Raw genomic sequence first — 15,261 nt, 5'->3', positions numbered from 1 at the left:
TGTATAGTGGAATAAGACACAGAGTGGGAAGAACGGTTTAGTTGAAAGTATACAGGTCTAGGCAGGTGCTAATGTTGTTTCCAGACCCAAGCACACTAATTAAGCTAAAGCTCACGGCAGATGGCAAAATCACAAACACCTTGGTCATTCCAAACTAAATATACTTAAATCTACGGCCCAGCTTTATTTTCCCTCCTCTTGATTGTTGTGTTCTGAATACTTTGAGAAGTCTGTACTTAATTTTTACTTCGGACTTCCCCTCTCCAGGTTTTGAGGTGATTAAGGTTGTGGCCCAAGATATTGACCAGCCAAATACTGACAACTCGGATATCCGCTACCGTATTATGAGCCAGGATCCAGTGTTACCCAGTGACTTTCTGTTTGTTATCAACCCTCACAGGGTCCATCAGAGTCAATGCGGGTGGCCTAGACAGAGAGGTAAAAATTTACTAGTCTTTGCTTGCTTTTGCTACTACTGAAATTATCCCTATTGCAAAAAACCCATGCAGAAAAAACTGTTTTAAGATGATGCTACCCGCAGGTACGTTAGGTTATCTGCTAGCCTACTCTTGATTCCCCTTGGATCGATCGATCTATATATCTATGGGGCTTGACAAAGTTTGCACCCCATGCTAAAGTTGATTTTAAAAAGAGGAATAAAAAAACATCTCTTGGTCATTAATCCTTAATGTCCATAGTTAGGAAATCCCAGCTTTTTAAGGACACCAATTTTCTTTGAAGAATGTAATTGTAATAATAAATGCTCTTCCTTAAAAAAACCAGGGGGCATAAGTGTTCACACCCGTATGTTAAATTCGTGTAGAGGCAGTACATTTTTATTTTAAAGGCCAGTTATTTCATGGCTCCAGGATACTATGCATCTTGATAAAGATCCCTTGGCCTTTGGGAATTAAACTAACCCCATATCATCACATACCCTTCCACCATACCTAGAGATTGGCATGGTGTTTATTTCATTTACCTTAATAGCTGGTTTGATTTGCATTAGAGATGATCTTATGGAATTTCTCCACGCCAGTCTCTAGGTATAGAGGCCTTAGATTTAAATACCCAGCTCCAGGTACCGCTCGCTGCAAAATGTATTGTAATTCTTAAATGTCAAACTTTATGGTCTTAAAGGTCTTTAATTTGACTTACTAAAACCTGAAATACCCGAAGAACTTAGGATATGTGAGGCTATATATTGTATATTGTGTTTAAATTTTGGAAATCGCGATATGACACGTGTTGTCTTTTCCTGGTTTTAAAAGGCTGCATTACAGTGAATTGATGCATTTTGTAATTGACTGAGCTCTTGTATTTGCCTTTACCTATGTAATCATTGTATCCACATTATTGTGTGATTTATTTATCAAAATTCTAATTGTCTCATCTCAGTCGACAATATCGACATCAATGTATTTGGTCAAAAAATCTTTACCTACTGCTCTAGTTACAACTAAACATGAGTACAAGATGAAGAATTCATTTATAGGTTCCATAACTGTATGTGAATATTAATTGGGTTAAGTTTTTTTTTCCTGTGAATTAAGCATAGGCCTATTATCTGTTTTCACGCTATCCCTTAAAGAATCAGAATCAAGAATTGTTGAAATCCAAACGATACCCAACCTATTACTGTGCAGAAGAAACTGTGCGAGTGCTAATCAGCTGAAGTACTTCATAGAACTGAGTTGTTGCCTTTGGACTCAGATTTGTTGTGTTAATGTTGCTGTAATGTATTTGAGTTCTGAAAGCATTGCCTTTACCGTTATCCTTCTGTCTATGGTGTCAAGTATAAAATGCATCCTCGGTTTACTTTACAGATGTTTTGTGTCATGATTATCCGTTCAGCGCTGCTTGCTAGTTGCTTTCATTTTGCATGATCAAAAAGAGCACATTACTGTAATTGCCTAATGAATAGCGCACACAGAAAATGCAATGGATGGGGAGTGACTGAAGAGATTAGAGCCCAACAGCATTAGAACCACAACGTGACTCAAAAAATGTTAAATAAAATGTGTTATTGCGATTCATTGCTAGAAGTGTAACTGTAGAAAGCATCTCAATATTACTACGTTTTCCCACATTCATACATAGACAAAAAAAAATGATATATCCAGCTACAAACAGCCTGGAAGTCAGAAGTAGAACGGAAGTACAATGTGGGGTCGAATGGAGATGTTGCACCAGCTAAAAAAAGCAAACAGACAGAGAAAATCCTACAGTGGACCTCAAAGCAGGCCACTTCCAAGAGATTGACAGGGAGGTCTGATTACCTGACAGAAACACATAATGATGGGCTTCCCATTCCTAGAGCGGTCATTCAGCTGATGGCCTTGGGAATATTTACTATTAATTTGAATGTGAATACTTTCACCTAAAAATGTTTTATTTTAAAGATGTTAACAGTCTACCTTGGCTTTTATTAGACTTATTTTCAAACAAAATAATTTGTATGAAAACAATATTTGACTTTTATAAAGTATCCAAAAATGTCTCTTGAAAAAGAGATGTTGTCTTATATTAGGACCAATACGTACTTTCATATCACTGTCTGCAACCACTTTAAAGTGCACTTGCTTCTTTTCTTATCAGAAGGTGATTTTTAAAGCAAAATTACTTGAAGGTGTAATCATTAGGGTGGGAATCTCTGGGCCCTCACAATTGATTAAACCCAGTATCGTGGTGGGTGTTGGTGTGTGTCGTGTGTGGGTGTGGGTGTGTGTGTGTGTGTGTGTGTGTGTGCTGTGTGTGCTGTGTGTGTGTGGGTGTGTGTGTGTTGTGGGTGTGTGTGTGTGTGTGTGTGTGGTGTGTGTGTGTGTGTGTGGTGTGTGTGTGTGTGTGTTGTGTGTGTGGGGGTTGTGTGTGTGGTGTGGTGTGTGTGTGGTGTGTGTGTGTGTGTGTGTGTGTGTGTGGTGTGTGTGTGTGTGTGTGTGTGTCATTTTTGTATTTTTACAAAACTCTAAGTTGCTGTCTATTATACCGTCCTTTCAGTCACTCCATTTTCTGATTTGTACATGTCTTAGACAGTAATTTTTTTAATAAAAATCAACACAAAAAAATGTTTTTAAATTACCGATTAGAATCAAATTATTCTACAGAGAATCGCGATGCATCTAAAAATAATTTTTTTCCCACCCCTAGTAATCATGTAACATGACACCAGTTGAGGATAGAGAACATGTCATTTTTGCTGTTTTATATAAGCTATATGAAGAAGTGTCTTAAAGGATTCTGCTCCAACTGAGTCTGGAAAATGAGAGCAAAATATTTAAACTTTTCAGCTGAGAAGTATTGTGTGTCTTTTCTAACAGAAATACCCCAAATACACTCTGGTGGTACGAGCAGCAGACACTGTGGGAGAAGGATTGATTGGAGAAGCAAAAGTAATCCTTACTGTCACAGATAGCAACGAAATGCTCCGGCCTTCATTCAGCCGTCGGTAAGAACAACTTACTTTTGACTGGAACTTCACTGTTTACTAAATACTCGTCAGATCTGCAGTTCCCAAGCATAGCTTAGCAACCCTAACTAGGCATAGCAGATCTGTCAGCTTCAGAGTTCTCTCCCATGCTGAAGCAGTGTCCATGGGCTGAAGTAAAATTATAGTCAGTATTGTCATCTTTTTGGTGACTTTAAAGCTGACTATGTATGAACCACCAGTTCATTTTCTTTTAACACTGCATATCACATTGAAACTCTCACTCTAGAAAGATCTTGGATTTTGGAATACAAGTTTGGGCTTTAGTGAGTGACCTATATTTAACGGGGAATCTCGCATCTGTACAGTGAAGTAATGAACTGCACAAAAAATAAATGTTTCACTTTTAACACATCCCTTGGATTTCCCAGTATTTGGCAGCAGTTGATGAAATAAAGTCAACGCTCAGATCTTAACAATATCAGTAACGGACGGTGATGAACCACATTCCCCAGCCTGGAACGCCAAGTTCAGGATTGTCGATGGTGATCCTGGAGGACTTTTTACAGTGAAAACAGGAAGTAACAAACATGAAGGAATCATTTCTACTGCCAAGGTAGGATGTAAACTAATAATTCTCAAAGAAGCCGCAATATTAAAGTTTTGAGATGTTACTTTTGAGATATTTTTTTAAATTGTTTTTCACCAACCTATTGTCAATTTTTTTAGATAACAATCGCTGTTATGTATTTAGTAAATAGTGGGCGTTTTTAGTTTATAGCAGTACGCTTTTCCTTCCATCCAACCAGGGTCTTGACTTTGAGAAGAGCAACACACACACGTTGTTGATTGCAGTGGAGAATGAGGTTCCTTTTGCTATTCCACTGCCCACTGCCACCGCCACAGTGTTGGTGACTGTGCAGGATGTCAATGAAGCTCCAGTTTTTGATCCACTAGAGAAGCATGTGTTAATACGGGAGGACCTTGCTGTTGACAGTGATGTGGTGCAGTACACTGCTTCTGACCCAGATACTGCACGCAAACAGAAAGTCATGTAAGATCAAACTCTGTACCTTATTTTCAACTTGTATTCAAACACAATATTATCATGCTAGAGAAAATTAAATGAAGAAATTTGTTAACCAAGCTTCAGGTAACATCTTTAATTCCTTAACTCCAGGCATCAATAAGTGCATTCATCACTATGTTTTAGCCTGCTGATGGTGACTGTATTACTCGAGACAAAATGTAGGAGTAGCTGAGAATTTAGTGAATGTGATAAAGTTTATTTAAAGGATACAAATCTATTCGTTTGCAATTCCCAGAACATCCTAGGTCAACACTTTGATAGCACTCTTATTAAATATCTCAATGTATATTCCAACAAGATATAGGATGGAACAATACTATTTATATTGCAATAGTTTTGATATATTGCGTTATTTAACCATTTCTTCAGTAAATCTGTGCCGGTGTTTGCATCTCTCCTCTCACAATCTCCTGGGAACCCCACCCCTACTTGCTCACATGCTGTTCAGCAACATTGAAGGAGATACATTGCTTCACTGGGATTTCTTTAAAATACGTTTACCTCATTTGAAGCTTTGGCCACTTTTAACATGAAAATCCGGATTTGTAACTAGGGCTGTCAGCATTAAATTGTTAATCATGGTGAGACGCGTTATAATATAATTAAAAATTGTGTTCATCACAAAAAATCTTTATTTTACACCGTCACTGCTGCTGTTACCAAATAATCTTTGCTATTAAGAATCACTAAGCTCTAGAATCTTTGGGTGCTGCTATTTTGACCCTTTGAGTCCCTTTTACTTGTTGTCAAGCTGCCAAAGACACTTCCTGCCTACTATTTGGACTATTTTGGAGAGTGCAAGTCACCACACACTTGTGGATGAAACCAAATTGAAAAAATTAACTGAAGTGCTTGTAAAATGGGTGGCAACTAACTGCAGACCATCTTGTTCATGCACCTTTGCTGTGTAATTTAATTTGACATTTAAAAAAAAAAAAAGCAAGCTTAAGGCAAGCTATATTTCTGAAAACATTGATTGCGTCTCAGTCTTGTTGCACATCTTTTGATTTGAAATAATCAAATCTAAAAGTTAAGTTCATAAAGTAACTCTTTGCATTCATTTGATTCGCAATCAGGACACACTGGTAAGAATGGGTTTACATAGATAATACAGACTATGGATGGGCATTTGATTACATTTTCTTAGTTGATCGTTGGGAGAATTAACAATTGACAATATATTTATTATTGAAATGCATTATTTAACTTTTTAGAAATTAAAAATGGAGTGAAAATACAGATTACAGTGCCTTTTTTGTTGAGCTCTTTATTACAAGAAGAACAACTTGTGGCAGTTAAACTGGACGTTCGGTTAGGCTAAACTTTAAGATGTATGTGCTGCGCCGCTCTAAAGCAGCGGAACCTGCGACTGCAAGCCGGCGTTCATAAACTGAGACCCTCGTTTTGAGGATGATGATGATTTAAAAAAAAAAAAATCTTGTAATACAATAACTAAACCAAAAACATAATACTTAGATCTGGCAGGTTTTGTAAAAACTAACCAAGGTACGGAGTCAAAAGAGGGTGAGAGATAAGCCTACCTAACATCAATTAGGCTACTTAAAAAAGTAGGCTACATAGCAAAGCCTCATGAAAATAACTTGTGTCAAATACTACTTCTGCACTAGTCTACTGATTTTGGTTGAGAAGATAAGCATGTTGACATGATCTGGGGTCCGATGCAACTGCAACCTGGTGACCATCAGTCCAGCCGCCAAAAACACCCGCTCTGAGGGACTGACGTTGCCGGGACATGAACGGGTACCTTGGCGCTAACTTGGCCAGTGTTTGCCCTCCCTTCATCCGCATTAGACAACGCAACCTGTCTTACCCAGGCTGTGAGATAGCCGCCCCCCACCGGTCTCCACCACCGCTCCTCTGTGCTAACGGCGGACATTGATGTTTGTTGAGACAGAGAACAGGATGCACCGCCACAGACGTTCCGCGACTCAAATGATGTACCACTAAACAAAGTGTATGACCTGGTTGTGTTGTACTTGTACACGGCATTGCAGTGTTTGCAGTGAACTAAGTGTTTTTTTTTAATCAAAATGGTCCCACGCCACACTTTGCCGTGATTGTTTCATGATTACTTTTGAAATCAAAACCAAAACTCGCAGACATCAAATATGGCCCCCTGATGGTAAAATGTGTAACTGCTGCCACAATTCATTTCATTGCTTAAAGACTCACACTAAGCAACTCAACCTGCATTAGTTTAATCGATTACAAATTAACGTGATCAACAAAATTCTTAATGATAAGTTATCGATTGTTGATTAATCATGCCCATCCCTAATACAGACTTTTGAACAGTTAAGAAATGCAAAAAATTGAACTTTAATCATGTGAAATAATGTGATTAACTATTGAAATTCAGCAATTAATTGCGATTTAAGAAATAATTAATCGTTTAACATCCCAAACAGACAGAAAATGTAGAAAAAAACATGAAAGAAACTAAAGTGTAGACAGTATTTACTACATGTTAACTGGTGTTATTCAGGGATCTGATCCAATCTGTTTTATTTTGGTCATAGTATTTACATCTGCCTGTGGTTATCTTGTTTATGTCCAGGTATAGAATAATAAGAGACCCTGCTGGCTGGCTGAACGTGGCCAAAGAGACGGGCCTGATCAAAGTAAAAAGTCTCATGGACAGAGAGTCTGTCTTCGTGGAGGACAACAAATACAAAGCACTCATTGGTGCATATGACAATGGTACGTGCGAGGCAAACCTTAAAGTTGTACATGCTTATCTGGCTTTCTGCACTGCATTTACACCAAAAACGTTTGGGCTTTATCTTACTGTTATTAAGCTTTCATATAATTTTCAATTGTTGTTCTGATGTATGTGTATATGTCTGTCACCTCACCAGATGAAGTCCAAGCTACAGGAACTGGTACTCTAATAATCCAGCTCGAAGATGTCAATGACAATGCACCCATCATTGAGGAACGTGCAATCAAGGTGCCTCTCCCTTGCCAAACTGTTAAAGGACCAGTGTGTAGGATTTAGTGGCATCATTTAGTGGTGAGGTTGCAGATTGCGATAAGTGTATAGTCAGAACTATTGTGTCATTCAGGTGAGGGCTGCAGTTATGGATTATTTTAGTAATAGAGTATTCTAGCGGGCGACCTCTAGCTCACCCAGTAAGAGCATGCGCCCCATGTAGGCTGAGATCCTCGGCCTTTGCAGCGGCCTGGGACCTGCGGGCCTTTGCTGCATGTTATCCCCAAGCTGTCTCCCACCTTTCCTGTCTATCAACTGTCACGCTGATTATTCCATCGATTAATCGGATAAGAAATAATTTTGCTTAATATTCAACGGCAATAGTAAACTGGATTCTCCTAAATCCGACAAACTGGTCCTTTTTAAGTGTCTTTTTTTTTTTTTTTTTAAAGCAATTTCAATACAGATACAATTTTAAATTTACTTATTGGGTGTAGAACTTGTGATGGGTGGGATTTAAGCCACTGTTGTACAGTAATGAGTAAACAAGGTCTTAAGTTGATATTCTGTTTTCCCAGGTGTGCAACAAACAATCAGCTCAACAACTACTGACGGTAACAGATAAAGACGGACCAGGCTTTGCTGCGCCATACAGCGTCTCTTTACAGGGCATGTCGAAGAACAACTGGACCGCTAGGATGAACGAATCCAGTATGTAGCCTTTTTTTGTGTGGGTGTGGGTGTGGGGCATGGCAGTTGCACGCTCCATGCAACATCTATGGCATTGTGCTGTTTTCTCGGTGCTCACTTCTGCAAGAGCTCCACACATTTCAGGTACTGGGTCAGAGATGCTTTAGTTTATAAGAAATTAAGAGATTGTCTGCTTGCTGAGATTTGAATGCTTGGAGTTTATTGGGAAGGCGATACACAGCATGGGAATAAGCAATATCTTAGGAAAACACCTCAGTGAAAATGGGGCCCCTCTTGCAATGCATTTACAAAGAATCTAGTTTATTTAGGCCATGATATGCTTTACACAGTGTTTTCCACAGGTTGAGACTGTAATGGTAATTTTCCTCTTTGTTGCAGAAACGGGCATCATCCTGAATTTAGCCACAGAGCTAGCCAGTGGAGAGTACACTGTGGTCCTGAGGTTACAGACACCCAGGGCGAGTGGCAGGACAGCACCGTGCAGGCCACAGTGTGTGACTGTACTGGGGAAGAAGTGTTATGCAAAGGGCGTGTGGCGGGTGGCACCGAGCTGCCTGTAATCCTGGGAATACTGGGAGGCATCCTGTTGTTGCTCAGTAAGTCTGATATTTAATTAACGTTGTATTTGTAAAGATTATTATGCTTTATCTGTGATGTAGGAGGGGTTTGGACTTGTAATTCATACGCACGGGACGTCACAACTACTAGCTGGCAGGCAAGAATATCAGTCTCTTGGCAACGAAACCTAGTAAGAAAATCATCTTGCCAGGACGTTGCCAGTTTTACTTTACGAAAGTTGTTTTTTTGAAAGACATGCCAGATAGTTGTAAATGACAGACTTAGACACGCACACATACTGTACAGACGCAAAGATATGCTGCAGACACACACACACACACAGCAGAGGAAGACACCGTCAGTTTCATTAAAGTGAGTTAGAAGAAATAATAATTATGTGTGTTGTTTGGGTCCCACAGACAAGGGTTAAGGTGGGAATGGACATGCGGTTCCTCTCTTCAGTCCACAAACAGAGTAACTTTTGTCACAATTATTTACAAAAGCTCCCGCAAAATCAGGCATTTTGTGCCGCAGTAATTTGAAAGTCAGCAAAATCCTAGAGGGACTGGTTAAAACGAGACAAATAAGAACAGGCATTGGAACAATGTTTATACACATACAAGACTTCATCACACAACTGAACAAATTAGCAAACATTAGTGGGTAGCTAGCTAGTAACACTCACCTTTGATTATGGAGGTATTCCTGTTTTTCACCACCCATAGGACAGCGTTAACCCCTCTGCTCTTGAAAATATAGCTATCTGTACGTTTGTAGGCTGTCATGTTTTGTGAAATGTTAGGTGACTGAATCTCTATGAGATGGATGTAAATATCTTCAAACTCCAAGTCTGGTAGGGACTTTACCAGCTTCAAAACATTGAAAACATCAGTGGGTGCTTTGTACGGATCACAAGTTCCAAGTATGTTAATCTTTTCATGATATCTAATTTTAAAGTGCCCAAATTATGGAAAATCACTTTTTCTGGGATGTGGGGAATTTTGGGTCTCTGGTGCTTCCACACGCATACAAACTTGAAGAAAAACTATCCATGCTGTTTTGAGTGAGAGAGTTATCTGAATGGCCTCTGCCTTCAGTCTCCGGGTGAGCTGTTCAAAATCTCCACAGCTTTCTGTAGCATGCTAGCACATTCTCAATGGAAAAACACTGCTAAAACACACTAGTTCACCATAATTTACAAAAGAACTTCTTCCATGTCCCTATTCTGCAGGTATTCCACAAATTTGGCCTTGTTTATAAGAAGTCTCCCAGCTAATCCTCCCTTATACTGACCAAAGGAGGAAAAACCGTAGCTAGCTGATACTGCGCATGTGAAACTCTCAAAGATAGTATAGAAGTCAGATGTCTCACACTGTAGCTAAAAGAGAAACCCAAAGACACAGGGTGAAAAGAGAATCTGCAGCAAGTACAACAAAAAATATGGTGTTTTTTGAAAATGAAACCTATTCTGGTACAACCTCAAAATACAAATATGAACATGAAAATCTGCATAATATGGGCGCTTTAACATTTGGTGACATATGGTCAAAATAGTTTAGTAATTGATTGTAGTATTAGAAATCTTCAAGGCTGATATTCCTCTGGCTGGCTACTGTTGCCATTTTCTCGCCGTTTTCTTGCCTGCCAGGTATCCATGGTGAGAACATAACTGCAAAGTAAGAATAGTCTTTAACCTCAATGTTCCACTTCCGGGATTGCTCCAGAATGCTATGCAGACTTGCCAGACGCTCCTCCTCGGTGCCACGATGTCTGGCAAAGTGAGACTAGACTAGAGACCCACCGATATATCGGTTGGCTGATATTATCGGCCAACATTAGGCATTTCCCGATCCGTATCAGCATTCAAGCTGAATCCCATTTCTCCATCTTACCCCTACCCCTTGGCCCTTACCCCTACCCCTTGGCCCTTGAAACCAAGGGGTAAGGGGTAGGGGTGAAAACATACCCCTATGAAATGGGACACCACTTGGTGACATCACCATACAGTAATGATCACAAACCTCCAAGATGCCGTCTCTGTCTGTTGATTGTGTGGGTTTGGACAACAGTGTCATATGTATTTAAATATTTATATATTTTATGTTCACTTTGGTAGTGCAGAGGCAGATGTTCTTATCTGTGTAGTACTTAGGTCTGTTTGCAATACAAATGTGTATACACATGTATCATGTATACATACATATACACCCTGTATACATGGTGTATACATACATATACACCATGTATACATGGTGTGTGTATATCTATTTCAGTTATCACCGTTTTGAATGTCATTGATGTTCACAAAAACATTTTGTTGACAAAAATCTGTCTTTATTGGTGATAAATTGAACATAACCGGCAAACACGTTACATAAAATTGTTACAGAACCATTATCAACTATTAGAACCATAACTAACATGTCACACACATAAAAAGGCTTCAAATGTGTAAAACTAAAAATAAAAAGGCTTCAAATGTGTAAAACTAAAAAATACAAACAAGACCACAAAAAACAAATTAACTACAGCTGTTCTGATATTCCAGACCAGTCTGATGCATGTTGGCCAGTAACCCCCCCCCCTCACACATCATCAGTGTCCCATATCAAAACCAACAACAATATACAAGTGCATGAACAATGAACAGGAATTAATTACAAATGATTACAATAATACAGTACCAATGCAATAATGAATGGGTACAACATGAACACATGATTTAGGAAACGTCTGTTTTCAGCCCCAAAGTGGTCCAGCTGCTGTTCCCTCCTGTGTCCTCCTGTGTGATACAGGGCGGTATATGTGAAGCATGTAGCGACAATGTATACAGTCCATTCAAGGCAGAAATATGTGGGACTGTTCAACGTTAGCGTTAGCGATTAGCGTTAGCATTGCAAGCTAGCAATTTTTAAAAAGTTTCAGTTAGGAACATGGTTGCAAGTATACATGTACAGGACTGCATAGACCACAAAACAAGACTGTCATAACTTTTTAATCAATTATTTAAGCCGAAAGTACTTACATTTATGTGTCTTTCTGGTCGACGGCTAGCCATTGATGCCTGTGTGTTTTCAAGTGAGGTCGCGTCCACACTCGGTTTCTAGGGCTATACAGCCCTTGGTCTATCCCCTTCCCCTAGGTCGTAATAGGTATTGGGACAGCACTAGGTCCCGCGTGAACGCGCAAAAGCTAGGGGAGGGGAAGGAATGGGATTCAGCCTTATAATGGCCAATAAAAATAAAACATTTATGACAAATTATTCTGATGAACATTTAAAAAGTAAAATGAAGATGCATGGTCAACCATTTTATGAGTGTTGGTGTTGCATAGTTTGTCCACCAGAGGGCACTACAATGTTCTTGTTGGGAGACCTGATTGTTTGTTTCTGGGTTTTTCTTCAAAGGACTTTAAGTTTTGTATCTTAAGTTTGTATTTTTATATATTTTATTTATCAGAACTTTAATATATGTGCATGTTCTTCTGTTCTGTTGTGAAAAATCTTATTTTAGTGCTGACTACAAATAAATGTTGGGTAAATCTGTTTTGTTTTAGGTTTCTGGATTTCTTTGTTTTATATATATATATATATATATATATATATATATATATATATATATATATATATATATATATATATATATATATATATATATATATATATATATATATATATTGGAATATAGGATTTTTAAATAACCAAATATTTGGATCACATCGACCTTAAAAATCCCTTATCGGTCGGGCTCTAGACTAGTTGTATTAAGCTTTGTGCTCTGTGTGTCCAGTGCTCGTGTTGCTGCTGCTGCTATTTGCAAGACGGAGAAGAGGAGAAAAGAAGGAACCTCTACTGCAAGACGACGATATCAGAGACAACATTCATTACTATGATGAAGAGGGAGGTGGGGAAGACGATCAGGTAAATTAGACTTAGACTTCTCTTTAATGATCCTTTTGGGATGACTCCCGTGAGGAAATTAAGAAAATTAAGACACAGGTTTGGAATAATGTTTTGATTACAAGGCTCAGTCAGGTGGTAATTAAAATAATCAAGGAGGTACATCAAAGTCAGAAACAGAAAGCATTGGCTACATCTCTGGCAGTCACAGCCGAGCAGCGCCGGTCAGGCACCCAGTTAAAATTAAGACGTTACCCAGCCTTTGTGATAATTCAATACGATACTCTACTTTAGTAAACTTGTATCACAATTATCATTAAAGATTAAATATGATTTTAAGGAACTGTAACACATTAAGTTTTTTTCTGAAAGCATAATAGTGGGCAATTGTCCAAAAAGTTTTAAAAAAAAAATCCCTTTTTAAAAGTAGTACCACAAGGTAAACCCATTTTGCAAACATTTAAATTACCTGATTAACATTGTGAGCAGCAGTTTATTGTTTTAGGCAGTTGAAGTGGATTTGATTTTAATATAAAATATTGATCTGCTACATTCAATGTATTGTATAAATATACAAATGGATTTCTTAGTTAAAATAAAGATGCTTTATCTTATGTGTGAACTCTACATGTCTTGCCATCAGGACTTTGATCTAAGTGTTCTCCATCGTGGATTGGACAACCGGCCCGAAGTGTTCAGAAATGACGTGGTGCCGAACTTCATGCCGGCTCCTCAGTACCGGCCCCGCCCCGCCAACCCAGAGGAAATTGGCAACTTCATTGATGATGTGAGTCAAACATTCGAGATCTCATACAAACTTATCCAATCTAACATTGTTAGAATAGGTATTTATAACTGCTGTATTAAATTGTTTTTAAAGGGTTGGTAAACACATTTGTTTGAAATCACAACTTACATCTTCAATCACAATCTTCAAAATTATGCAGTTCAAACTCCATGGGGCTCCTTTTTGTTTCCAGTTATGGCAATGTTTGTTTGTCAAGGCATGATTTTTGTGTAAATGTGGTTTTTGATACTTGTCACATCATCATCTCTCCCCATCTTCAATGACTTGATTCTGCTGTGTATATACAAAACGTATGTCAAATATATCCTCTGCTTCTCTCTCAGAACCTGAAGGCAGCTGACAATGACCCAACAGCACCTCCTTATGACTCCCTGCTGGTTTTTGATTATGAAGGGGGTGGCTCTGATTCAGGAAGCCTCTCGTCTCTGAACTCATCAAGCAGCGGAGACCAGGACTACACTGCCTCAATGAGTGGGGACCCCGCTTCAAGAAATTGGCAGACATGTACGGAGGAGGAGAAGATGATGACTTGCTGTAATGTACCAAAGATCAAATGAATTGGATAGGCAGATGCACATATGGCTACATATGTTAGATTGAGTTAAGCATGGACTGATAAGGACTGCATCCCAGTGAAAATATAGTCAGACACCATTATGCACAAAGATGGGTTTTATTCTGTTTGTGGGTATTGACTGTTTATTGTTGTTAGCAGTAACAGACCTGTTCAGAAGTCAAAGGATGAGTTTTTTTTTTTATTTTTATAAATGAGTTCCCCATTTTGAATGGTTAAGTTCGGTCTGTGTTTTAGATACCTGTTTAAATCTAGGCTGAAGACTGTTTTCTCTTTATTTTCTGTTTGAGTCTTGGAGCCAAATTATAGTTGATTTATGGATTTTGTGCTGATATTTCAGCCTGTGTTCTAGCTTTCTGGGTGACACTGGATACATACACAGATGCTCGCAGTTGCATTGGTAACAGCTTATTTTGGTAACATATGGTACTTTACACTTTGTTTTTTTTGTGTGTTTTGTACTACTACTTCAGTTAACTTGCATTGTTTTGTATTTCTGTTTGAGGAATGAAATTGCAAATGATTAAGGGGAAATCCAGCTATCCACCCTACACTACATCACCCTCTAAGGCTGTATTCAATGATGTACCAATAAATGCTTTTTAAAATGTTAAATTGGTTGTTGAAATGTTAAGTGTCTGCTTAGTTGACATCTTTATTACATTGCTATTTTTGGCGCTACCACCAATGGTACTTTTTTTATGAAAGCTTTGTTAATTTTGATTTTTTTTTTTTAATAAAGTTACTCTTAATACAATGTGTTTGTGACTGGTCTTTTATTTCACTAATGGAGAGTATTTCACAAAAAGACATCAAAATTTGAATCCGCAAAGTCAGGTTCCTATCACATATACCACAGACAACTGCCAGGGGTGATAGATATTTTGCCTCAACTCAATTAAGTCAACTTTACTTATAGATCACTTGAAAAACAAACACCGAGGAAGTTACAGGAAAGGGTCTCTTAACAGAGGTAAAATGGCACTCTCAAAGGCTATGAAACGCAAAGTTGATATTGAAAACAGGTCCTTGAATGATGACTGGACTGAAAAGTACGCATTTATCATGCCAACCTTCCGGAATGCCTCACCATTATGCCTAATTTGCAACAAAACTGCTGCTGTTGCAAAAGAATACAATCTGCGCCGTCACCACCACACTAAACATTCAAATTTTAAGATTTCATATCCTGAGCAGTCAGAGGCGCGTCAGAGAAAAATCGGCGCACTGAAATCTGCCTACTCC

At 38.5% G+C, this 15,261-nt stretch overlaps 1 pseudogene; it reads left to right on the top strand.

The window, feature by feature from the left end:
• Positions 1 to 229: 229 nt before the first annotated feature.
• On the top strand, positions 230 to 14,087 carry LOC116674511 (cadherin-1-like; annotated as a pseudogene).
• The last annotated feature ends 1,174 nt before the right edge of the window (positions 14,088 to 15,261 follow it).

Source organism: Etheostoma spectabile, unplaced genomic scaffold, assembly GCF_008692095.1.
Source record: "Etheostoma spectabile isolate EspeVRDwgs_2016 unplaced genomic scaffold, UIUC_Espe_1.0 scaffold00000506, whole genome shotgun sequence".
Classification (NCBI taxonomy): Eukaryota; Metazoa; Chordata; class Actinopteri; order Perciformes; family Percidae; genus Etheostoma; species Etheostoma spectabile.
Note: the sequence above shows the minus strand (reverse complement) of the source record. Positions and strands in the feature narration are given on the sequence as shown.